At 43.0% G+C, this 26237-nt stretch overlaps 1 long non-coding RNA gene and 1 other non-coding gene across 3 annotated transcripts in view; both read right to left on the bottom strand.

Annotated features, from left to right (window-relative positions):
• Positions 1-5688: 5688 nt before the first annotated feature.
• LOC138289218 (uncharacterized) overlaps positions 5689-26237 on the bottom strand; it is a 36861-nt gene continuing 16312 nt past the window's right edge. For both annotated transcript variants that reach the window (XR_011202549.1, XR_011202548.1), the window contains 3 exons: positions 19355-19451; positions 18831-18903; positions 5689-6075 (listed from right to left, as the gene is read on the bottom strand). This is a non-coding gene — a long non-coding RNA (uncharacterized lncRNA). The remainder of the gene's footprint in view (positions 6076-18830; positions 18904-19354; positions 19452-26237) is intronic.
• On the bottom strand, positions 19035-19159 carry LOC138292240 (small nucleolar RNA SNORA24). The gene has a single exon (XR_011202619.1). It is a non-coding gene; the product is annotated as a small nucleolar RNA SNORA24 (small nucleolar RNA).

The following is a 26237-nucleotide window of genomic DNA, read 5'->3' as shown; positions in this document are numbered from 1 at the left end:
GTGTGATCTGGCTCTATTGCCTGTAATTCCTGTCCAAATCTATGTGTTTTCATTTGTGTGGACAGTCCTTGTTCCTCAGTGTAGGAACTTGTTTTCGGTTCAGAGGCCGGATATTTCGGTACCGAAACCTTTTCGGCTGCTTTTTTCGGCTCCGACGAAACCTTTTTTACTTTCGGCATCGTGCTCTCTCGGTGCCGACCTGTTTCGGTGCCGAATCTTCTCTGAGCCACTATCTCGGGTCCGAGATTGCTGTGTGCCTGTATCTTGACCGGAGTCGGATGACTTCGACACCAGCTCGCCCTTTTTCGGTGCTGATGAACAGTCACCTACTTTTTGGGTTAAGCCATGGCCTGTTGGCGGTGGCGTCCCCTGGGCATTAGCGCTTTTCTCGTGAGTTTGTGTTTGACGTCTTACTCACGGTTTTTGGCGTTTCCTCGGGATCGATCTCCTCAGAGTCCGACTCCTGGGTGGAGAATGTTTCTTCCTCCTCCTCGAAACGCTCTTGTCCGGTCGACGCCGACGCCATTTGCAGTCTTCTTGCTCTTCGGTCCCTGAGTGTCTTCCTGGACCGAAACGCTCGACAGGCCTCACAAGTATCCTCCTTGTGTTCTGGTGACAAACACAAGTTACAGACCAGATGTTGATCTGTATATGGATACTTGTTATGGCATTCTGGACAGAAGCGGAATGGGGTCCGTTCCATCAGCCTTGAAGAGACGTGGCCGGGCCGACCAGGCCCCGACGGGGATGGAAGAAAACCCCGAAGGGCCACCGGAGCTCTTCTTAATTCGGTGTCGATCTGTTGTAACTAACCCGATACCGAACGCAAACAATACCGACGATTTTTCCGAGATTCTAACTAACTTTCCGACCCGAAACACGGAGCGAAAAGGAACACGTCCGAACCCGATGGCGGAAAAAAAACAATCTAAGATGGAGTAGACGACCATGCGCAATGGCGTCGAAATGGGAGGAGTCCCTCGGTCTCGTGACTCAAAAAGACTTCTTCGAAGAAAAACTTGTAACACTCCGAGCCCAACACCAGATGGCAGGATGTGCACAGCATGTGTATCTGCAGCTACACATGCCATCGAATATATATATATATATATATATATATATATCCAAGAAAGAAGTGACTCAAACAGATGATCTCATTAAAGAACAAAAATATATTTCTACTACAACGTTTCAGCTTCCGCCTTACTCAGGTAGTACAAGATGGTTTGCTCAGTGGTTTGCTCTTGTACTACCTGAGGAAGGCGGAAACTGAAACGTAGTAGAAATATATTTTTGTTCTTTAATGAGATCATCTGTTTGAGTCACTTCTTTCTTGGATATTACATTTTCTTGTGGCTCTTTGTATCCTTTGGGATCCAGATTTTTGCCCTGGCTGGCTGTTTTCTTGTGATCCTGCATCTTCCAGTATATATATATATATATATATATAAAACAAATGAAAAAGGATGTCCATGCAGTCTACACACGCATATATATATTTTTTTCTACAATGACTACAGGCTTCCAGGGAGGGCAAATGTGAATCTACAACACTACATGAAACAAACTGATGTCTACTGGATAAGTAACATTTTCCTTTTGATTGCATGTGTGGCTGTAGATACAAATGCTTTGCATAGACTGTAAAGCAGTTCCCTCCAAGCAAGCGGTGTCTAGCCTGTAGGAGTAGCTTGCAAAAGTGTCCAGAGGACTTCTTGACCAACACTTGCCTGTTAGTGAGCTAAAACATTACACATTAGTGTAGAGCGAAAATGTGTGTTGTAGACCATGTAGCTTTGCAAATATCTATCAGAATGTTTTCTAAAAAGGCCACAGAAGCACCTTTTCTTATCGGTAAAGTGCTTTAGGATCTGTTGGTTATTGTCTTTTAGCTTTGGGATGAAAAGTTTGAGCACTTGACTATCCATCTAGCTAATCCATTTTTTGAAAACCGATTATCCTTGTGAGGCATAGATAATGCTACAAAAAGTTGTTTTGATTTTCTAAAACATTGTCCCGTGAATGTAATACATAATAGCTTGTTCAACATCTAGTGTGTGCAAAGCTTTCAGTGACAGTCTGGCTGTGTGTTGTGGGGGTACAAGAAACGCAACAGATTGGTTAGTGTGAAATGGTGAATCTACCTTAGGGAGAATTGTAAGCTTTGTTCTGGGGAGAAAAAAAAAAAAAGGTTTCTCTAAAGTGAGCTTGTATTTCACTTGCATGTCATAGTGAAGTGACATCTACCAAAAAGGCAACTTTTAATGAATGAAATTGTAAAGAACAGGAGTGCCTGGGTTAAAATGGTGGACCCTATAAGTCTAGTAAGGCCTATGTTAAGGTTCCATGCTGGAGGAACCCTGGGTGGAATAAGTTAAGGCATTACATGAATGCCTTGATTACAGAAATTCTAAACAAAGAAATGTTGTCGGCTTTGGAGGTAAGCAGCTGTAGCTGCTAAATGAAGTCTAATACATGAGTATGCTAAATTTGCCTTTTGAAAATGGAGCAGATAAAGGTCTTGTACTAACGAGTGGATCAATGTGTTTAGGTTGACAGTAATGTACAAAACACTTCCGCTCTGCAGCAGAACACGGTCTAGTTGTAGACTTATGTTCCTCCCTAAGAATGTACATATATTCAAAGGGAAGTTGTAAATATCCAAACTATGACTTAGCAGCCACATTGCAAGATTGAGTATTTTGGGGTCTGTATGTCTGATTTGACCTCTTGAGTCAAAAGGAACCACAGACAGATCCAGTAGTATTGTGTACCAAGGTTGAAATGCCAATGTGGGAGCTACAAGGATCGTGGTGAGTGTGGTTTGTCTTAATTTGCAAACCAGAAATGGAACGAGTGGGAGATGTGGCAAAGTGTAAGCAAACGTCCCTGACTATTTCATTCATGGAGCATTGTCCTTGGTGTGGGTATCTGGATGCAAAGGTTTGTTATTTTGAATTTTCTATGGTGGCAAAAAGATCAATTTCTGCTGTTCCCCAAAGGCAAAGGTATTGGTGAAGTACTTGTGGGTTAAATTTCCCATTTGTGGACTTGTTGCTGCATCCTGCTTAATTGGTCTGCAAAATGATTGTCCATTCCTGGGAGATTTTCTGCCAGTAACTGAATGGGATAATCACCCCCTTCCAAAATGTCTGAGCTAGAAGGGACAATTGAGATTAGTGCCCCCCCCCCCCACCGGTTTCTGCAGATATATAGTTGTCATGCTTATACAGCCTAGAATCACTTTGTGAGCGATGTGTCAGAAATGCTTTGAGCACTAGGATGATACTAGCAACCCCAAGTAGTTGATGTGATAAGTTTGCTGGATGGGATCCCATTTCTCTTTTATAGCAAGGCTGTTGAGGTACGCGCCCCAACCCATCTGTGATGCATATTGTGACAGTAATATAAGGCACAAGGTCTTGAAAGGTCCGCCCTTTTGAAAGGTTTGTGGGATTCCACCATTGCAGAGAGCAGAGAGTCTGGCAGTCCAACACCACTAGATCCTGAAGATGACCCCGTGACAGACCACTGATGAGACATTGCAGTAGTGGACGCATGTGTAGTCTTGCATGAGGACTGATGGCAATGCATAACTATCTCCAAGAGTTGCATCACTAGTTTCACTGTGTAGGTTATTCTCCTGTAATTTTGCCAGGAGATTTTGAAAAATCCTGAATCCTTGCTGGGTTTCGATATGCTAATCCTGAGTATTGAGAAATGCTTCCAGATAAGGCTGTATCAGAGTACTGAAGATGGCGTGAGGTAGTTTGTTGTAAACCCCAAAGTGTGTAGAAGATTTACCATGTACAGAGTATGCTGCTGGCATATTTGGATGGCGTTGGCTTTTATGACCCAGTTCGTCCACATATGGGAAATCGTGAATGTTGCCTTCTGAGAAACAGCTGCTACAGCTTTTGTGGATACCCTTGGAGCAGTGGTTATCCCGAATGGTATTACTTCAAATTGATAATGCTTTTCTGCAATGACAAATCTTAGCACTTTGTGATGTGCCGGATGTATGGGAACGTGGAATTAAGCATCTTTGAGATCCAATGCTGTCATGTAACCTCCTTGCTGCAATAGATAATTTAACATCTTGCGGATTGACCATATGGAAATGATCTGAAAATATGTATAGGTTGAGAGGCCTGAGACAGTTGGTCTTAAGGAACAGTCTTTCTTTGGTATGAGTAAGTACAGCGAATATACTAAACCCCTGTTGGGATATGGGAATAGGTTCTCAAGCCCCTTTGAGAAGGGACTGTACCTTCTTCTGTTAAGTAATGAGGCGGCCCTGTGAGCTTGTGAAAACATGGAGTGGAAATGAGTTGTAGACAATAACAATTGTGGATAATTGATAGAACCCATTGGTCTAGAGAGAGATTGGGCTGGTGTACTATATACTGCGCAACTGGAATGGACTGACTCTTAATGTCCAAATCTTGGTCCGACTTGGACCAAAAGGGCTGCCTGGTGTCAGACTTCTTCCTGTGTGTGTTCTCTGAAGATCTCAGGGATGTCTGTTGCCTTCAATGTCATTTCTGACACACCCTTTGGTCCCAGTCTTTTTTTATTTTTATGAAAACCTAGACATCACAGGTCTCCTCCATGTGTTCTGGGGAAAGGCACAAATTACACACCAAGTGTTGATCCGTATATGGAAATTCAGAGCAACATTGAGGACATAATCTAAACTGGGTACATTCTATTAGCCTAGCATTTTGACCACAGTTGTCGGAGTAGGCCCAAGAAGAGCATTGACATTACCAAGGATGTTGAACTGATCCAGACGATGAGGATTAAATCAATTTGTTAAAGTGTGGAATATGTGATCAAAAACTATACTGTCCTTGACAGAAAGATGGAAATGAATGTTGAAAGCAACTGAACCGAAATCCACTGGAGCGTCCAGAAACCCATCCGGACCAGACAGCGGAGAGTCCCTCGATCGCTTAACTCAAAAAGATGGCAGACTTATGCCACCAAACACATTTTCTTAACTTTCAGATCATTACATTGTTTGGTGTATACATAATAAATTAAACAAATGTTTTTTAATCCTTTTAAGTCTATTCTTCCTTTATAATAGCACCCAATTTGGAAAATGGTGGAAATGTTGCTCTGAGGAGTTCATTTTTGTCGCTAGAAGACTAATTGACCCCAAAAATCTGTTTTGACACCAAAATAAAGTATATAGGTCTCATGGTTCCTGAGAAATGACATCTACACATCCACCATTTTTAAAAATGTTGTCCAGAGAAAAAAAAAAGCCCAGATCAGCAATGTCTACCCAAGCTAAATTACTTCTCTATTGATCCCAAAAACAAATAAAATATGAAAATCTCTTTTTTTTTTTAAAAGAGGTATGGTCAGGGGGCCCAATACAAATGTAAATCACACTTGTGGCTATTAAAATGTGGATGGAACAATCCATGTTGCCCAGAACCCCCAACCCTCTTCACAAAGGGCGGGACAAGGACAGCTAGAAATTGTACATTAAGGCTCACACATGCAAGGCTCACGAGGAAAGGTGTTTAGCACCCTGGGAGAAGGGTAAATACTCCAGTAGAAACTGTCACACTCCTGATGAAGGAAGCAAGACTCCTGTGCTAATTGGAGGAACCAGCAAACTCTCAATGGTAAATAAAGATAAGCACATTTATGGCTTAAAAAAAATTGCACTCATTTAGAAAATTATTTTTTATTATTATTTAACCATTTTATAGAGACCCATTCCAAATGTACTGCCTGGCCACAGCAAAAAGTAAGCATGGGTGGTGGCTGTGAATAACAGGGCTTCCAGAAAAAATGTTTTAAAAAAAAATTAAAAAAAAAGATTGTGGCATTACAGAAGGTGGGTGAATCTGAGCAGAGTAAGATGTTGATCCAGGGTGGTACAAACAATTCAGTAGCTGCCTCAACTGCCATGAAAAGAATGCGACAATACAAGAGGAATCCAGGATTGTTTTTCCATCATCTACACTGGTTGAATTCTTCCAATTTAGTTTGCTTCCAAAATGTGTCCTTTCTGATGGAGGCAGGTGTGTTTAGGTGCTCATGGGTTGTAACAATCTATAAGAAAACAAAGAAAATCAACTATTAAGACTTTAATTATACATGGTGTACCAGTTAATTCGGTTATGAAAAATGTTAACATTCAAAAGGAGAAAAAAACAGTATCTGTTCACTATGCATTCAAGGCAACTGACAAGAGGAACATAAATTTTTTCCTCACCTAAACCCACAATAGGTAAGCCTTAAATCCCATACATTTGAGCAGTCTTCACATCACCTTGATACCACATTAACTGAACCTCAGATCACAGACAACAAAGCCAAGCTTAGCGCAGCCTCTGAAAAACTCTGCCTTCCATGACTATGCCAAGAATCCTGGGTCTCATCAGCTTCAACGTGGTTCACTGCAATCAGTCAAGTCCCTCTCTCTGGGAGGTATGCTCACATCCAGTGAACAAGTGGACAGCTCCATTGCTACATGTTAACCAGTACAGGTTAAGTCTACCTTCTCCCGACCAGAGTACAGGCTATCCAGGAACTCACTACCCATCTATTAGTTAGTGGCTACTTGAAATGCTACTCATGATGGACGACAAGGACCACATCCACTAACTTTTGTACCCACATCTTCTGTCTTGTTAACCAAAGCCCAACTCCACAACTTAAAAACTAGCTCTATATGGAGCAAAAAACAATTTTGCTAGTGTAAAGCTTTTCCAAGTCTCCCACAGCCCCAAGTGCCAGGCTGCTTCCTCTCCTAAAACCCTTGCACATATCAAAACTGGTGTAATCGGACCATTAATGTGGTTGCTCACCTATGCAAAATAAACCAGGGAAGCTGCCTTGTGAAAACGCAGGCCAAGTTTGCTAGAAAAATGAGGGGGTGTCGAGGTTAGTGCTACTTCTACTTTCCTGAAGAGAAGCCATATACTCTGCCAGGTTAATACAGAACGCATTAATTGGGGTCTTTGGTCTAGCTTTCTAGAAACAAAAAAAAGTAAAAAATAAGCTTCTCATCCAATAGTAGCAGCATAATATACCAAAATTGATTTTCAGCTGTTCAACTGGTTTAAATGAAAGATTTTATATAGAATATACTGACAGCAACACAACAAATAAGCAATTGTCTGCTTCCAGTTAGAATCGTTCCATGCTTAGACCAACTTGATTTCTTTACAAAGCAGCATCAGATTGTTGCGCACAACCAAAATAGTGTGGTTTGCAGCGTGAAACTTTCTGGATTAACATGCTGTGCACTACTCCACCATCTAGTGTCGGACCCAGAATGGTCTTGTTTGGCATAGTTGATTTGGGGGTTATATTCAATGACATTAGATGCAGAACTAAGAAGTTACTGTGTTGGTTGACATGTACCGATTTCCCCACACTGCACGCCCCCACCCCCTTGTTGGTTTTTCAAGAAGTCATCAAAAGAGGTGTTCCACCTCGAAATAAACAGTGGATTTCAAAGTCACTAAAAAACACAAACACTGGTGAAATGCATGCTTTTAACTGGGACTTCAGCCACATGCATCAGAGAATGTGCAGTAAGGGGTGGCCTGTGTTCGAACACATAGAAAATGAAAATGTCACTTACCCAGTGTACATCTGTTCGTGGCATTAGTCGCTGCAGATTCACATGTTTTGCACAGTCCGCTGCCTGGTGTTGGGCTCGGAGTATTACAAGTTGTTTTTCTTCGAAGAAGTCTTTTTTGGTCACGGGACCGAAGGACTCCTCCCTCTTCGGCTCCATTGCGCATGGGCGTCGACTCCATCTTAGATTGTTTTCCCCGCAGAGGGTGAGGATGGAGTTGTTTGCTATAAATAGTGCCCATGCAATGGAGTGAATACGTATGTACATAAAAAGTTTATAATAATTATTTACAAATGTACAAATGTTTAGGATTTAAGATCTACTTCTAAACGGCTACAGGCTTCCCGGGGAGGCGGGAGGGCACATGTGAATCTGCAGCGACTAATGCCACGAACAGATGTACACTGGGTAAGTGACATTTTCAGTTCGATGGCATATGTTGCTGCAGATACACATGTTTTGCATAGACTATAAAGCAGTTACCTCCCCTAAAAGCGGTGGTTTAGCCTGTAGGAGTTGAAGTAGTTTGGAATAATGTTCTTAGTACAGCTTGGCCCACTGTAGCTTGTTGTGCATTTAGTACGTCTACACAGTAGTGTTTAGTAAATGTATGAGGCCTAGACCAGGTTGCAGCCTTACATATTTCGCTCATAGGAATGTTTCCTAGAAAGGCCATTGTAGCACCTTTCTTTCTGGTTGAGTGTGCCTTTGGTGTAATAGGCAATTCTCTTTTGGCTTTAAGATAGCATGTTTGAATACATCTGACTATCCATCTAGCAATGCCTTGTTTAGAGATTGGATTTCCTATGTGTGGTTTTTGAAAAGCTATGAACAGTTGTTTTGTTTTCCTGATTAGCTTTGTTCTGTCAATGTAGTACATTAGTGCTCTTTTGATGTCTAATGTATGTAGTGCCCTCTCAGCCACGGAATCTGGTTGTGGGAAGAACACTGGCAATTCTACTGTTTGATTTAAATGGAATGGTGAGATTACTTTTGGTAGAAATTTTGGATTTGTTCTTAGAACTATTTTATTTTTGTGTATTTGAATAAATGGTTCTTGTATGGTAAATGCCTGTATTTCACTTACTCTTCTGAGGGATGTGATTGCAATGAGAAATGCGACTTTCCAGGTTAGATATTGCATTTCACAGGAATGCATGGGTTCGAAAGGTGGACCCATGAGTCTTGTTAAGACGATGTTAAGGTTCCATGAAGGAACTGGTGGTGTTCTTGGAGGTATAATTCTTTTTAGCCCTTCCATGAATGCTTTAATAACTGGTATTTTAAATAGAGACGATGAATGAGTAGTTTGTAGGTAAGCAGATATTGCTGCGAGGTGTATTTTTATAGATGAAAAAGCGAGATTCGCTTTTTGGAAATGTAGTAAGTATCCCACTATGTCCTTTGTAGAGGCATGCAATGGTTGGATTTGATTGGTATGGCAGTAGCAAACAAATCTTTTCCACTTAGATGCATAGCAGTGTCTAGTGGAAGCTTTTCTAGCTTGTTTTATGACCTCCATGCATTCTTGTGTGAGGTCTAAGTGTCCGAATTCTAGGATTTCAGGAGCCAAATTGCCAGATTCAATGATGCTGGGTTTGGATGCCTGATCTGTTGTTTGGGTTGTGTTAACAGATCTGGTCTGTTGGGTAGTTTGACATGCGGTACTAGTGAAAGGTCTAGTAGAGTTGTATACCAAGGTTGTCTTGCCCATGTGGGAGCTATCAGTATGAGTTTGAGTTGGTTTTGACTCAACTTGTTTACTAGATATGGAAGGAGAGGGAGAGGGGGAAAAGCGTATGCAAATATCCCTGACCAACTCATCCATAGAGCATTGCCTTGTGATTCGCGGTGTGGGTACCTGGATGCGAAGTTTTGGCATTTTGCGTTTTCTTTTGTTGCGAACAAATCTATCTGGGGTGTTCCCCAAATTTGAAAGTACTTGTTCAGAACTTGGGGGTGAATTTCCCATTCGTGGACTTGTTGGTGGTCTCGCGAAAGGTTGTCTGCTAGTTGGTTTTGGATCCCTGGAATAAATTGTGCTATTAGGCGAATGTTGTTGTGAATCGCCCACTGCCATATCTTGTGTTAGGAGGCACAATTGTGTTCCTCCTTGTATGTTTAAATAATACATTGTTGTCATGTTGTCTGTTTTGACAAGAATGTATTTGTGTGTTATGGGTTGAAAGGCTTTTAACGCTAGAAATACTGCTAACAGTTCTAGGTAATTGATATGAAATTTTGTTTGGTGTACATCCCATTGTCCTTGAATGCTGTGGTGATTGAGGTGTGCTCCCCACCCTGTCATGGAAGCATCTGTTATAACGTATTGAGGCACTGGGTCCTGAAATGTCCGCCCTTTGTTTAAATTGTTGCTGTTCCACCATAGAAGCGAGAGGTATGTTTGGCGGTCTACCAACACCAGATCTTGAAGTTGACCCTGTGCCTGTGACCATTGTGATGCTAGGCACTGTTGTAAGGGTCGCATGTGTAGTCTTGCGTTTGGGACAATGGCTATGCATGATGACATCATGCCTAGAAGTTTTAGCACAAATTTTGCTTGTATCTTTTGGTTTGGAAACATAGCACTTATAACCTTGTGGAATGCTTGCACTCTTTGTGGACTTGGAGTGGCAATTCCCTTTGATGTGTTGATGGTTGCTCCTAGATATTGTTGTGTCTGACACGGTTCGAGGTGTGATTTTGTATAGTTGATGGAGAAACCCAGTTTGTGAAGGGTTTGTATGACATATGTGGTGTCGTTTGCGCACTTTTTTACTGTGTTGGTCTTGATTAGCCAATCGTCCAGGTAAGGAAACACATGTATTTGTTGTCTCCTGATATGTGCTGCTACTACTGCTAGACATTTTGTGAACACTCTTGGTGCAGTTGTTATTCCGAATGGCAACACTTTGAATTGGTAATGTATTCCTTTGAATACGAACCTTAGGTACTTTCTGTGAGAAGGGTGTATCGGTATATGAAAGTATGCATCTTTTAGGTCTAATGTGGTCATGTAATCTTGCTGTTTGAGCAGTGGAATGATGTGTTGTAGTGTGACCATGTGAAAGTGGTCCGATATGATGTAGGTATTTAGTGTCCTGAGATCTAATATTGGTCTTAATGTTTTGTCTTTTTTTGGAATTAGAAAGTACAGGGAGTAAACTCCTGTGTTTTGTTGTTGTACTGGTACTAACTCTATTGCACCCTTTTGAAGTAGTGCTTGAACTTCTAGTCCTAAAAGTTCTAAATGTTGTGGTGACATTTTGCGTGTTTTTGGAGGGATGTTTGGTGGGAATTTGTAGAATTCTATGCAATAGCCATGTTGGATTATTGCTAATACCCAATTGTCTGTTGTAATCTGCTGCCAAGATTGGTAGAATTGGCTTAGTCTTCCCCCCACTGGTGTTGAGTGAAGGGGTTGTGTGACTTGAAAGTCACTGTTTAGGTGGAGGTGTTTTTGGAGTCTGGAATCTTCCTCTACTCCTTGGGAATTGACCCCCTCTATATCCCCTGAAACCTCCCCTTTGGAATGAACCCTGATATGGTGTGGTTCTTGTTTGTTGGCTGGTGGTGTCTGTGGGTTGGCCACGAAACCCCCCTCTAAATGGAGTTTTTCTAAAAGAGCCTCTGCTCTGCGGGGAGTAGAGTGCGCCCATGGCTTTGGCCGGGTCTGTGTCCTTTTTAAGTTTTTCAATGGCTGTGTCCACTTCAGGGCCAAAAAGTTGTTTCTCGTTGAAGGGCATATTAAGGACAGCCTGCTGGATTTCAGGTTTGAAGCCTGAAGTGCGGAGCCAAGCGTGTCTCCTTATGGTGACAGCAGTGTTGACTGTTCTCGCTGCAGTATCAGCTGCGTCCAGTGAAGAGCGGATTTGATTGTTTGAGATAGTTTGTCCCTCTTCAACTATTTGCTGCGCCCTTTTTTGGTATTCCTGGGGAAGATGGTCTACGAGAAGTTGCATCTCATCCCAGTGTGCGCGGTCATATCTGGCCAGCAGCGCTTGAGAATTTGCGATGCGCCACTGGTTGGCTGCCTGTGATGCTACTCTTTTTCCTGCCGCATCAAATTTTCTGCTTTCTTTGTCCGGAGGTGGGGCGTCGCCAGATGTATGGGAATTTGCTCTCTTGCGAGCTGCCCCTACTACTACGGAGTCAGGTGGTAACTGCGAAGTAATAAACACTGGGTCTGTGGGTGGTGGTTTGTATTTCTTATCCACCCTTGGGGTGATGGCTCTTGATTTTACGGGCTCTTCAAAAATTTGTTTTGCGTGCCGTAACATCCCTGGTAGCATTGGGAGACATTGATATTGGCTATGTGTAGCCGAGAGGGTGTTAAATAAAAAATCATCCTCTATAGGATCTGAATGCAGTTGGACATTGTGGAATTCTGCAGCCCTAGCCACCAGTTGAGAGTATGAGGTACTGTCCTCTGGCGGTGACGGCTTTGTGGGGTATGAATCGGGATCATTGTCCGGCACTGGGGTGTCATAGGTCCCAAGCGTCTTGATCCTGATTATCTTGACTTATGGTAGTTTGCGCTGGTGAGTGCATTTGTGGCGGTGTTTGTGCCGGCGACGCCTGTTGTGGTGGAGAGGGCGGAGGCGTGACTTTTTTAACCACTTTGGCTTGTGGTTGTGCGTCATCCTTGGGAAGTCCGATCCTTCTTTTCCTCATTATTGGGGGCAGGGTTGATATCTTCCCTGTGTCTTGCTGGATGTACAGTCTCTTGTGTGTAGTCTGATTCTACACTTTGGAGCTCTTGTCCAAATCTGTGCATCTGGCCACTTATTCCTTGTTCCTCTGTGTAGGATGAAGGTGTGGAACTTTTCGGCGCCGAGATAGAATCTTTTTTTGGCTTCGGCACCGACAGAATTTTTGTGACTTTCGGCAGTGTGTCTCGGTGCCGATGTTTTTCGGTGCCGGCATCTTGTTTTTGCCTCTCGGAGCCGCTATCTCGGCCCCGAGGTTGCTCCATGGCGGTCCCTCGACCGGAGTCGGGTGTCTTCGCTATGGGCGTGCCCTTTTTCGGCACCTTCGACGGGTCGCCGGTTTTATGGGTCGAGCCATGGCCTGTTGGCAGTGGCGTCCCCTGGGCTTTTGTCTTCTCGATGGTTTTATTTTTCGACGTCTTACTCACTGTTTGTTGCTGTTGTTTGACGTCAGATTCTGATTCCAGAACCGAGAATGTTTCCTCTTCGTCGTCGAAACGTTGTTTTGTTGGCGTGGACGCCATTTGTAGCCGCCTGGCTCTTCGGTCCCGGAGTGTTTTTCTGGACCGGAAGGCTCGACAGGCCTCACAGGTATCCTCCTTGTGCTCGGGGGACAAGCACAAGTTACAGACCAAGTGCTGATCTGTATAAGGATACTTACTGTGACATTTTGGGCAGAAACGAAACGGGGTCCGTTCCATCGGCTTCGATGTCGCACGCGGTCGGGCCGACCAGGCCCCGATGGGGGAATCGAAGCTACCCCAAAGTCTTCCGATGATTGGTGTCGATGTACCTAACTATCCCGATACCGAACGGAACAATACCGACGCTTTCTTCCGAGATTCTGACTAACTTTCCGAACCGAAACACAGAGCGAAAAGGAATACGTCCGAACCCGACAGCGGAAAAAAAAACAATCTAAGATGGAGTCGACGCCCATGCGCAATGGAGCCGAAGAGGGAGGAGTCCTTCGGTCCCGTGACCAAAAAAGACTTCTTCGAAGAAAAACAACTTGTAATACTCCGAGCCCAACACCAGGCAGCGGACTGTGCAAAACATGTGTATCTGCAGCAACATATGCCATCGAACCTAAGTTTACTGTATGCCTAAATTGCCACACAAGCTGACACGCTGGTCAAGCACATGGTGACAAAGGCATAAGTGCTAGGAGACCTAGGTGGTCACACTACAAAGGTGTGAGTCACAGACCATGCACAACGTCCTTAAGGAGCAACGAGGAAATACTCAGAGGAGGCAGAGTGAGAAGGGTTGAACATTAGGAAAGCTAATTTGGCCTAGAAAGTGAAGAAACACCAAAAAACGTTGGACAGAGCATGCCTAAGGATGCACAGTGTCAATCTGTCACAGCTACATTCAAACTCCACAATCTGCAAATACACCATTAATGACCAAACACCCAGGTGTCATGGTCAGCACAATTTCACAGAACCCCAAAGCTCAAAACTGAACTACACCAATGGGGATGGGGGTGTGGCAAACCTACGAGACTAGACTCTCGAAAGGGAAGTCACAAAGAGGCAGTGGCTGAAAGCCAAAATAGTAGCTCTGCTGCAGAAGAACTACTTTTTGAAACTGCTCAAGATCCTTGTCAAACCACAAGATAACAGTGGAAGAAATACTGGTGGACACAGAACACCTACTACTCCAGAACCTCCACAAGAACAAGAGCAGTTCTATAAGGAGTAGTACATTAGCAAATGGTGAAGTTGGAAAGTGATGCAGAATAGGGTTGACAAGACCAGGAGGCAGACTCATCAGGAGGGCATAGATTTACACCCATCACAACTGCCACCACCAGACTGTACAATGCATCTGTCAAACGAGCAGCAGATATCTATGGGATGCATTGGGCGAAGAGCTGGCAGTCATACTTCCTAATGGAAACTGATCACTTCACCAAGGAGATTCCTTTACCTTCCCTAGGCTAGCTAGCATCACCATATCCAATACCAATTTGATATAGCATTTGTAGGAATTGGAGATACTGCTTTAAAATGGCTGCATTCCTTAACAGAATATTTTCAATTGGTATTGTTGGGTCCCTACAGATCAGCTAAGCCTCTGATTAAACAAAGGGGGCATCAGAGATTATTTAAGTCCCACAATTAATTGTGGCTTTTCTATTATGCTGATGATACAATTTACAGTGTAAATTTCCGACCAAACACCTGACAGGTAACAGGCCTTTAAAGAATGCATCTCAGCAACTTAAATGGATGCAAAGAACTGCTTGAAACAGTGTTTGGGAATCATCTTTCGAGCCTCAAACTTATGCAGTACAAACTTCATGCTTTCTTTTGGTAAGGTCAAGGTGGAAATTCTTGGAATTTCTCTGCTGATCGTCAAAAGAAATCATGGCGTATGCCTTGATCCTATGAGGATCAGGGTAATTTCCTTGGATTACCCAAATACTTTGTTCAGAGATGGCAAGTGATTCAAAATGTGACTGCTTGCCCAATTCTGCCAATACCAAAATGCCACTATCACTTCCCATCTTCACTCCCAATTAATAGGAGTGAAGAGGCTATGGTCCTAATTTACCAAGACCACACTAAGAAAGGCCCAGTCTATTTGCAAAAGCTTTTTCAACCATACGCTCCTTGTAGAGCCTTGAGATCCAGGTACTTTACTCTTTCTAGTCCATAAACCAAAACAAGCTCGATCTGGTGGGTGTTTCCCCTTTTAAGGCACACAATGGAAACTGCTTTCTATTGACATAAGGCTCACCTACCATAGTATTTTTCTGGAGAAAAAAACATGAAAACCTGGCCTTTTAACAACTTAAGACACTTTAATGTTTCTTACAGCTAGTCCAGCGCTGGGACATCCCCATGTGGGAGAAGCTATTATGCTTTACAGCCATTTAATTAATAATAATCACAGCAAGCGTAAGAGGCTCAGTGACTGGTGCAGTGACCTGTAATGCAAGGGTGTTTGCACCGTTGCACACAGGCTGCAATGGCAGGCCTGTAGAAACATTTTTCATGGGCTCCCATGCGTGGCATAATGCCCTGGGTACCTAGGTATCATATACCAGGGACTCGCCTGGGTTCACCAGTATGCCAATTGTGAGGTGTACTAAGTCAGGGACAACCACATTTAGAGGGAGAGCGCACAGTCACTGGGGTCCTGGTTAGCAAGGGGTGGGGGGTGGGGGTTTGGAGAGCGTATCTGTTACTTTCAGCAAAGTAACAGGTACTGTGTTGCTTTGATTGGTATGATGTGTCCTGACATATCTAGTAGGTCCCAATTTCATGTCTGTCAGGGTGATGAGTGAGTGATGTCTTCTGGGTGAACAGAAGGAGGTGGCCTGGTGAGTTCTATGTAGTAACTGCGTCGTATTATATTTAAGATCCAATTGTTGGAGGTGATGGACCACCATTCCTGGAGGAATCCAATGCCTATAACCTGCCCCCCCCTCACACACACTGTAAGGAAATGCCTCCTTGGCATGGTTACCCCCTGACTTTTTGCCTTTGCTGATGCTAGTTTTGAATTGAAAGTGTGCTGAGGCCTGCTAGCCAGGCCCCAGCACCAGTGTTCTTTCCCTAACCTGTACTTTTGTTTACACAATTGGCACACCCTGGCATCCAGGTAAGTCCCTTGTAACTGGTACCCCTGGTACCAAGGGCCCTGATGTCAGGGAAGGTCCCTAAGGGCTGCAGCATACCTTATGCCACCCTGGAGACCCCTCACTCAGCACAGACACACTGCTTGCCAGCTTGTGTGTGCTGGTGAGGACCAAACGAGTAAGTCGACATGGCACTCCCTCAGGGTGCCATGCCAACCTCACACTGCCTATGCAGTATAGATAAGTCACCCCTCTAGCAGGCCTTACAGCCCTAAGGCAGGGTGCACTATACCATAGGTGAGGGCACCAGTGCATGAGCACTGTGCCCCTACAGTGTCTAAGCAAAACCTTAGACATTGTAAGTGCAGGGTAGCCATAAGAGTATATGGTCTGGGAGTCTGTCAAACACGAACTCCACAGCACCATAATGGCTACACTGAAAACTGGGAAGTTTGGTATCAAACTTCTCAGCACAATAAATGCACACTGATGCCAGTGTACATTTTATTGTAAAATACACCCCAGAGGGCACCTTAGAGGTGCCCCCTGAAACCTTAACCAACTACCTGTGTAGGCTGACTGGTTTTAGCAGCCTGACACACTCTAGACATGTTGCTGGCCACCTGGGAGAGTGCCTTTGTCACTCTGTGGCTAGTAAAGCCTGCACTGGGTGGAGATGCTTATCATCTCCCCCTTGCAGGAGCTGTAACACCTGGCGGTGAGCCTCAAGGGCTCACCCCCTTTGTTCCAGCACCACAGGGCATTCCAGCTAGTGGAGTTGCCCGCCCCCTCTGGCCACAGCCCCACTTTTGGCAGCAAGGCCGGAGGAGATAATGAGAAAAACAAGGAGGAGTCACTGACCAGTCAGGACAGCCCCTAAGGCAACCTGAGCTGAAGTGACTGACTTTTAGGAATCCTCCATCTTGCAGATGGAGGACCTCCCCCCCCCCCCCCCCCAATAGGGATAGGAATGTTACCCCCGCCCCTTGGAAGGAGGCCACCCTCAGGGCTAGTAGCCATTGGCTACTGCCCTCCCTGACCTAAACACCCCCCTAAATTCTGTATTTAGGGGCTCCCCAGAACCTAGGAAATCAGATTCCTGCAACCTAAGAAGAAGAGGACTGCTGAGCTGAAAAACCCTGCAGAGAAGACGGAGGCACCAACTGCTTTGGCCCCAGCTCTACTGGCCTGTCTCCCCCCTTCGGAAGAAAACTGCTCCAGCAACGCTTTCCCCAGGACCAGCGACCTCTGAATCCTCAGGACTGCCCTGCTCTAAAAGGACCTAGAAACTCCGAGAACAGCGGCCCTGTTCACCAAAGACTGGAACTTTGTTTCCAAAGAAGCAACTTCAAGGCAACTGCGTTTCCCGCCAGAAGCGTGAGACTTGCAACTCTGCACCAGACACCCCCGGCTCGACTTGTGGAGAAACAACACTTCAGGGAGGACTCCCCGGCGACTCCGAGACTGAGTAACCAAAGTTGTCCCCCCTGAGCCCCTACAGTGACGCCTGCAGAGGGAATCCCGAGGCTCCCCCTGACCGCGACTGCCTGACTCTCAGATCCCGACGCCTGGAAAAGACCCTGCACCCGGAGCCCCCAGGACCTGAAGGATCCAAACTCCAGTGCAGGAGTGACCCCCAGGAGGCCCTCTCCCTTGCCCAGGTGGTGGCTACCCCGAGGAGCCCCCCCCTTGCCTGCATCGCTGAAGAGACCCCTTGGTCTCCCATTGATTCCAATTGAAAACCCGACGTGTGTTTGCACACTGCACCCAGCCGCCCCCGTGCTGCTGAGGGTGTACTTTCTGTGCTAACTTGTGTCCCCCCGGTACCCTACAAAACCCCCCTGGTCTGCCCTCCGAAGATGCGGGTACTTACCTGCTGGCAGACTGGAACCGGGGCACCCCCTTCTCCATTGAAGCCTATGTGTTTTGGGCACCACTTTGAACTCTGCACCTGACCGGCCCTGAGCTGCTGGTGTGGTAACTTTGGGGTTGCTCTGAACCCCCAACGGTGGGCTACCTTGGACCCAAACTTGAACCCCGTAGGTGGTTTACTTACCGGCAAGAACTAACAATTATTTACCTCCCCTAGGAACTGCGAAAATTGCACTGTGTCTAGTTTTAAAATAGCTATATGTGTTTTATTTGAAAAGTATATATGCTATTGTGATTATTCAAAGTTCCTAAAGTACTTACCTGCAATACCTTTCATGCAAAGTATTACATGTAGAATTTGAACCTGTGGTTCTTAAAATAAACAAAGAAAATATATTTTTCTATACAAAAACCTATTGGCCTGGAATTGTCTGAGTGTGTGTTCCTCATTTATTGCCTGTGTGTATGTACAACAAATGCTTAACACTACTCCTTTGATAAGCCTACTGCTCGACCACACTACCACAAAATAGAGCATTAGTATTATCTCTTTTTGCCACTATCTTACCTCTAAGGGGAACCCTTGGACTCTGTGCATACTACTCCTTACCTTGAAATAGTGCATACAGAGCCAACTTCCCACACACACACACACTTGTGCTCTAAGAAAGGCTCTATTGCTTGTGGCTTGCCCTCTGCCGCCCAGTTTTCAGGAAAAGGGCTGTCTTGCGAGTGGTTACTACTGCTGAGCTGCTTGCCGACTGAAGCCCTGCCTGGTGGTCTATGAGGTAGTCCCTCCAGAAGGATCCTCTATTGAGGGCCCTCATGGCCTTTGCTGTTCGATAAGGGGTGGTAGGGTGGATTCCAGTGCCAACTACTAGATGGTAGAATACAGGCACAGCATGAGAACGCAAAGCCTTCAAGTTGCAAAACTACAAGTAAATTAAACCTTTGTGTTTTATTCCATGACTAATAAACTATGGCTCATTGCTGAAGTGAAGTAGTAAGCATACACAGACAACTGAAATTGAAAGAGCGCACGCACCTGTGAAGATCATGCAAAGACAGATGAACATTTCAACACCAAAACCATGGTCCAGGGACATCTCAACTTCGTACTGTGGAAAGAAAACTAAAATAAGTTTATCCTCCCAAAAATATAGATAAGACATACCGTAAGAAAAAGCATAGTTAAGGATGGTAGTGAAACAGTACATTGAAACATGTTACCAAGCATAAGTAACCATGAGTATCTTGCTCATAGTATTCAGTCACCAAGAAAATGGAAACCCATTTACTAATAAGCAAAAATTTGCTCTTCCAGGGCTAGGAAGGAAACCTGCCACAGATGACGGGCCCCATGGATTCCTGGACAAATACTGACCCAAGCATAACAATTGGTAACAGGTTGTTTCTTTTCAAAGCACAAGTCAGTTCCATGTGGCTCATATTTGCACAATGAACTGAGCCTCATTCCATTTCGAGGACAGTCACACTGTTGTATTACATAATTGACAAACACCAAAAAACTAGAAAGACCAACAATGTGAAATCACCATTTAGACCTACCAACATGTAATCAAGCACAGCTTTAATCTCCAGAAAAGCCTTAGTGATTTGAAGAGATTCTCAGCTTTGCAATCAGATTCTGCATCTAGAAAAATTCCTGTTAAAAAAATGGGTATTAGCTAAAACACAGGGACAAGGAATGTATACCATACATGCCAAAATCAAATTCTATTAAAAGCATTGGTCTAGTCTGGTCAGAAAATTGGACCTGTACCCTTTCAGGATTTTTACAAACAAGTTACTCTATTTTTAATTCACATGTTATTGAAAGATTCCTCTTTATGCTAAAAAAAATAAATCTGAGACTAACAAAATGGAAGTAGTTCCAATAATAAAAGCAAAATTTTGCTATTCCATGACTAGGATGGAAGACTGCCAGAAGACAACTTCCACTGATTTGTGGTGAAATAGTGGTTGTAAATTCTGCCTTTGTGCAAAAGCATTTCTTGAATAGGCTATCATGACGAATGCCCAAGAGTGAAAATTAGATCCCTTCATCTAGTAGCCTTATACAGCCTTGGCATTATGGAGGAAGTCTATGGATAGCCAGCAGTTCCTTATATTCTTTAAGCTAAGCTGGCAAGCATGCTTGGAGGCAGAACATTTTAAACATAACTAGAAAAGGAGGGAGTATTCCTCAAGACACTAAGAAATCACCAAAAAAAGGTATTGGGCGTATACACACACACATATATATACACACACACATATATATACACACACACACATACATATCTACACACACACATATATATCTACACACACACACATACATACACCCCCCCACACACCCACCCTCCACACATATATACATATACATGTACACACATTATATATATATATATATATATACACACACACACCTCTACACCCACACATATATACATACACCCCCCACATATATACATACACCCCCCACACATATATACATATACACACACATATCTACACCCACACATATACACACACACCCCCACATATATACATACACCCCCCCACACTCCCAACCCCCACACATATACACACACATATATACACACACACACACACACACATATATATATATATATATACACATATATACATACACCCCCCCCACACACCCACCCCCCACACATATATACATATACACACATATCTACACACATATATACATACACACCCACACATATATACATACACACCCCACACCCACCCCCACACAAACACCCCCCCCACACACACCCCCCCACACCCCCCCCACACATACACACCCCCCACACACATACACACACACCCCCCCCACACACACACACCCCCCCACCCACACACACCCCCCCACCCACACACACACCCCCCCCACACACACACACCCCCCCACACACACACACCCCCCCCACCCACACACACCCCCCCCACCCACACACACACACACCCCCCCCACACATACACACACACCCCCACACACACACACACACCCCCCCCACACACACACACACACCCCCCCACACACACACACACACCCCCCCACACACACACACACACCCCCCCACACACACACCCCCCCACACACATACACACACCCCCCCACACACACATACACCCCCCACACATATACATACACACATACACACACATATACACATGATTTTCTCCCAGGTCTCCTGTGCCAATGCACAACCTTTAGCTTCGGACAAATCCAAGAGACAACACAAACCAGTACACATTAACTTGCTGTTTAAAATTATGGAATAAAAACCCCTTTAAAGTGCTAGGTGTCACAACGAAAAACCTGGCCTACGCGTTTTGGCAAAAGCCTTCAACTGGGCCATCTCATAGTGCAATGAAAAAAGTCAATTTAAATTAACATTCTCCTATTTGCCCACAACCTATCGTAATGGTGTACACACACAGCAAGTGAAAATAAATAATGTTGTCTATGCCTTATACAATCAATCAATCCACATCCCTTATATGTAGGGGGGAGAAAGAAAAAAAAAATTATAATCATGATTGCTCAAGTTGTTGCTCCCAAATGATAAAGTACAATCAGTCGTAAAGGTGTACACACCGAGTGTGTGAAAATAAATTTTATCTTAGCCTTATACAATCTCAGTCAATCCACATTTTATATGTGGGTTAAAAAAAAAAAATAAAAAAAAAAAAAAATTATATATATATATATATATATATATATATATATATATATATATATATATATATAATCATGATTACTCAGTGTTTTGCTCAAGTTGTTGCTCCCAGATAAAGTACAATAAATTATAAAATATAATTCCTAAAAAAAGAAACCTGCAGTATCAATTGAGAGGATAAGTGAAGTGCAACCGATCATGTAATGACAACATATTTCATCAAGAGGAGATAAACAGTATATGTTTGGAAGGACAGCAGTAATTCTGCTACATTCTACAATTGCAATATCATTAAAGTACAGATTTAACCAAGGTCTCAGAAAGCATCTCCTCCTAATGAGCAACTTAAATGATTTGTTCATCAATGCCCATAAAGCTCAGCATCCGAATTTAGAACCCAAGGTATTTCCGTTCCAATTATAATCAACCTCTACTCTCCTATGGGTCAATTCACAAGCTTCTCCCATTGGTCTTCACATGATGGATGCCATAATAGCAAACATCCTTCTATCACCACTGTTCCCAAATGTGTTTGGCAGTGACACAGGAATAATCTGTTATTGCTCTTAAATGTTGCAATGTGTGTAATTTCAGTTTATTAACACTATTCCCTATGTATATCTTGTGCCACAACCACATTCTAGGGAATAAACTACAAATAAGGTTTCGTATGATATCAGTTATCTGATTTTCCTTATGGACCCAGAAAAGCAATTAATCTGTCATGTTTTTAGTGTACCAGCATGCTTTATATTTAGTGCATTTAAAAAACAAAATAAAAACCTCCAAACTTGAGCCAGTTTCTTGCCCCACACCCCTGAAAAGTTAGTTAACTTTTTACCAACAAGTCATTTAGGGATGGGGTTTTTTTTGGAAATGATTCTAGGACACTCTGCTACCCAATATTTTGACTCTTCATCTTCCTTTATGATTTTCCAATTCTTCAAGGCTATTTTGATTCCCTTATCTGAACGATTATAGTCCATAATATATCGAATGGTACGATCTTGATCACCTTTCCCTCATTATTTTAGAATAGATACTCCCTATTATTTTCCATAGCTCTTTTCATGCCGTTGTCCAATACAGATACTGGATACCCGCTTTACAAATATGAAACATCTCCTCACCCTGTATTTTTAAGTTATTTAGTTCAGAACAGTTTCTTCTAGCTCTTAGAGATTCTCCATGCAGCACACTCCACTTGAGTGCTTCAGGATGTGAGCTGTTGGCAAATGGAATACTATTACAACTGGTGGGTTTACGGTATAAGCTTGTGAAGATCTTATCACAATCCATATACACCTCAAATTCCCCAATTTTTTGGGGTGTTTGTCTGAAATGTAAATTGCAATCCAAGTGGATTATGTTTTAGTGAATTTATTAACCCCTCCAATTCACCCTGTTCACCTTCCCAAATTAGGAATAGTCTATGAAGCGGACCCAAAGAATGACTTTACCGAGGACATCAGCATTTTCCTCTGCCCACACGTTCCGCATCCCAATAACCTATTGCAAGGTTCGCATAGGTTGGAGCAAAAGAGGTTCCCATGGCTGTCCCTTAATTTTGAATGTAATATTCACTCTCAATGAGGAGGTTATTGGTGAGACGAAATTCCTTCATTTCTAGCAGCATCTGTGTGCTCCCATAGACTCAATGATCTACTACCCAGGAAATAGGCACAGGCTCAGAGCATCCTAATGTTTTGCGGTATATATAGTGACACTGCATCCACTGTTGTCATACATTTGTTTCCATGGTATGCCATTGATTCGATAAAAATAAAAAATAAATCCATAGATTCAGATATAGGATGAGTGTGCTGTCACATGGAAATAAAATGTCTAAAAACCTTGATTTATTCTCCAATACAGTACTGTCACATGAGCTCACTATTGGACATCCTGGGGGATTACTCACTCATGTATTTTTGGCAACACATTGTTGGTGCTATCGGGTATCTTTTTTCATATGGTCTAGTTCATCTTCTAGCAGGCCCCTTTCATGCCAGGTATTCAATTTATCATGGAATTTCCTCAGGATTTCCTTCGTTGGATTTTCCTTTAGTTTCTCATCGTTGTCTTGAATCAATAGTTGCCTCTCAATTTGACTATATCCACTATGGTCCATTACAACTATGTTTCCCCCTTTGTCTGACACTTTTATCACAATATTAATCTTTAAGTAGATCCTGCAATGCCCACCAAATATCTTTTGTGATATTATATGTGCAGCCATGATGTTGGTTTTTCCTTCCTAATATTGCCCTTAAGTCATCACCCATCAATTCCTGGAACACATCCACTGTGTTGCCTTGTGGCAATTGTGGGCAAAAATCTAGATTTCACTTTACATCCACACACTTCTGATCAATATCCACTCCCATTTCCATGCAAAACTGCCCACCTGATAAGACTTCCTCATCCCGCCTAGGTATAAAGCTTACTTCATGTTCTAAATCCCACAAGTCATGCATTGGGGCAATATCCTTTTTCATCAAATTCAACATGGGTTGAGGTGCTCCTACATCCCGCCTTCTGAGCGGTCCGTTTGCAAAATATTTTTTTAATTTCCTACAGAATTTATATAAATCTATCTTTGATGTTGCCAAGTCCATTCCTGCACTAGGACAAAATGTCAGACCTTTATTCAAAAGATTCAGATGTTTGTAATTAAGGACCTTTGAAGACTGATTAATTACAAGATTACCATCTGTGCCTGGACATTTCTTTGTATTCCTGCTTCCGCTTCCTCCTCTGCCTCGTTTTTTGGTTGGTATGATTTCCAGACTGACATTTATCTGCCTCTCCTGCGAGTTGACATCTGTAACAATCTTATTTCCCCTGAGAAATCCAACTTGGTTTGTGTCGTTGATGCTCCCGCATACCCCGGACTCACTTCAGAGCATTCCACACTGGATGGCATTTCTAATGGTCTTGGACTGGATCCATCACCTGTCTACTATACATTGCATTAATTAGTCTTGCTAACATGTACACCCTTCCTGCGGTAATCATTTTTGTCTGTTGAATTTTTTAAAACTTATATTGAACTTTTCGTGCCTATCTAATTTATTTTTTGAGTCCCTCAAAACCTCTCGGCCCTTCCTCAGTCAATTTATAATCTTCCAAGGCTTTTTCTGTGGCTTGAACTAGTCTATCGGCATGGATTATGAGTGTCCATTAATTTAAACATTCTGCTGTATCTGTTTACCATTGTTTCAATCAGTTAGGATCCATGTAATTGAGTGTTGGTAGGACAAATATTCACAATCCCTTTGGAACTAGATTGTATTATATATGGAAAATGTCACTTACCCAGTGTACATCTGTTCGTGGCTTGTTCCGCTGCAGATTCACATGCTATGCACAGGTCCTGCCATCTAGTGTTGGGCTCAGAGTGTTACAAGTTGTTTTTCTTCGAAGAAGTCCGAGTCAAGGGACCGTGTGACTCTTCCTTTTCGGCTCAATTGCGCATGGGCATCACCTCCATCTTAGATTGTTTTCCCGCAGAGGGTAAGGTAGGAGTGATATAGTATAAAGAAATATGTCCATGCAATGGAATAGAGATATATACATATGTACAAATTTAAATGTAACTTAAACGGCTACAGGCTCCCGGGGAGGAGGGAGGGCGCATGTGAATCTGCAGCAGAACATGCCACAAACAGATGTACACTGGGTAAGTGACATTTTCTGTTTGTTGGCATGTGTAGCTGCACATGCTATGCATAGACTACAAAGCAGATAGTCCTCCCAAAAAGCGGTGGCTACCCTGTAGCAGTTAAAGATGCTTGAAATGTTCTTAAGACAGCTTGCCCTACAGTGGCTTGTTGTGAGAAAACACCACAGTAGTGTTTAGTAAATACATGAGGGGTTGACCATGTAGCTCCTTTACATATATCAACCATTGGTAGGTTTCCTAAAAAAAAAGCCATTGTTGCACCTTTCTTTCTTGTAGAAGGTGCTTTCTGAGTGAATAAAAGTTGTCTTTTTGCTTTGACATAAGTATACATCTAACCTTCCATCTTGCTAAACCTTGTTTTGATATAGGATTGCCTGTATGTGGTTGTTGAAAAGTTACAAAAAGTTGTTTTGTTTTCCTAAACTGTTTAGTTCTGTCTATGTAGTACATCAGAGCTCTTGAAGAGCTCTTTCTGCAACAGAATCTGGCTGTGGAAAGCAGACTGGCAATTCCACTGGTTGATTGATGTGAAAAGGAGATACTTTTGGTAGACATGTTGGATTTGTTCCTAGTACAACCTTATGTTTGTGTACTTGGAAAAATGGTTCTTCAAGAGTGAATGCTTGTATTTCACCAACTCTTCTTAAAGAAGTAATGGCCAGCGGGAAGGCAACCTTCCATGTTAGAAATTGAATTTGGCAACACTGTATGGGTTCAAAAGGTGGTCCCATAAGTCTTGTAAGTACAATATTTAAATTCCATGATGGAACTGGTGGTGTTCTAGGTGGAATGATGTGTTTTAATCCTTCCATGAAGGCTTTAATAAGAACTCTGAATAAAGAACTATGTTGAATAGTTTGTAAGTATGCAGATATTGCAGTATGATGTATTTTTATGGAGGACAAAGCTACATTTGCTTTTTGTAAATGAAATACGTAACATACAATATATTGTGTTGATGCTGTAAGTGGATCTATGGTTTTAGATTGACAAAATTAGACAAATCTTTTCTACTTGTTTGCATACCACTGTCTAGTAGTGGGTTTTTGTGCTTGTTTAATGACTT

This window comes from Pleurodeles waltl, chromosome 1_1, assembly GCF_031143425.1.
Source record: "Pleurodeles waltl isolate 20211129_DDA chromosome 1_1, aPleWal1.hap1.20221129, whole genome shotgun sequence".
NCBI classification, from domain to species: Eukaryota; Metazoa; Chordata; class Amphibia; order Caudata; family Salamandridae; genus Pleurodeles; species Pleurodeles waltl.
The sequence above is the reverse complement of the archived record's forward strand: the minus strand, read 5'-3'. Positions and strand labels throughout refer to the sequence as shown.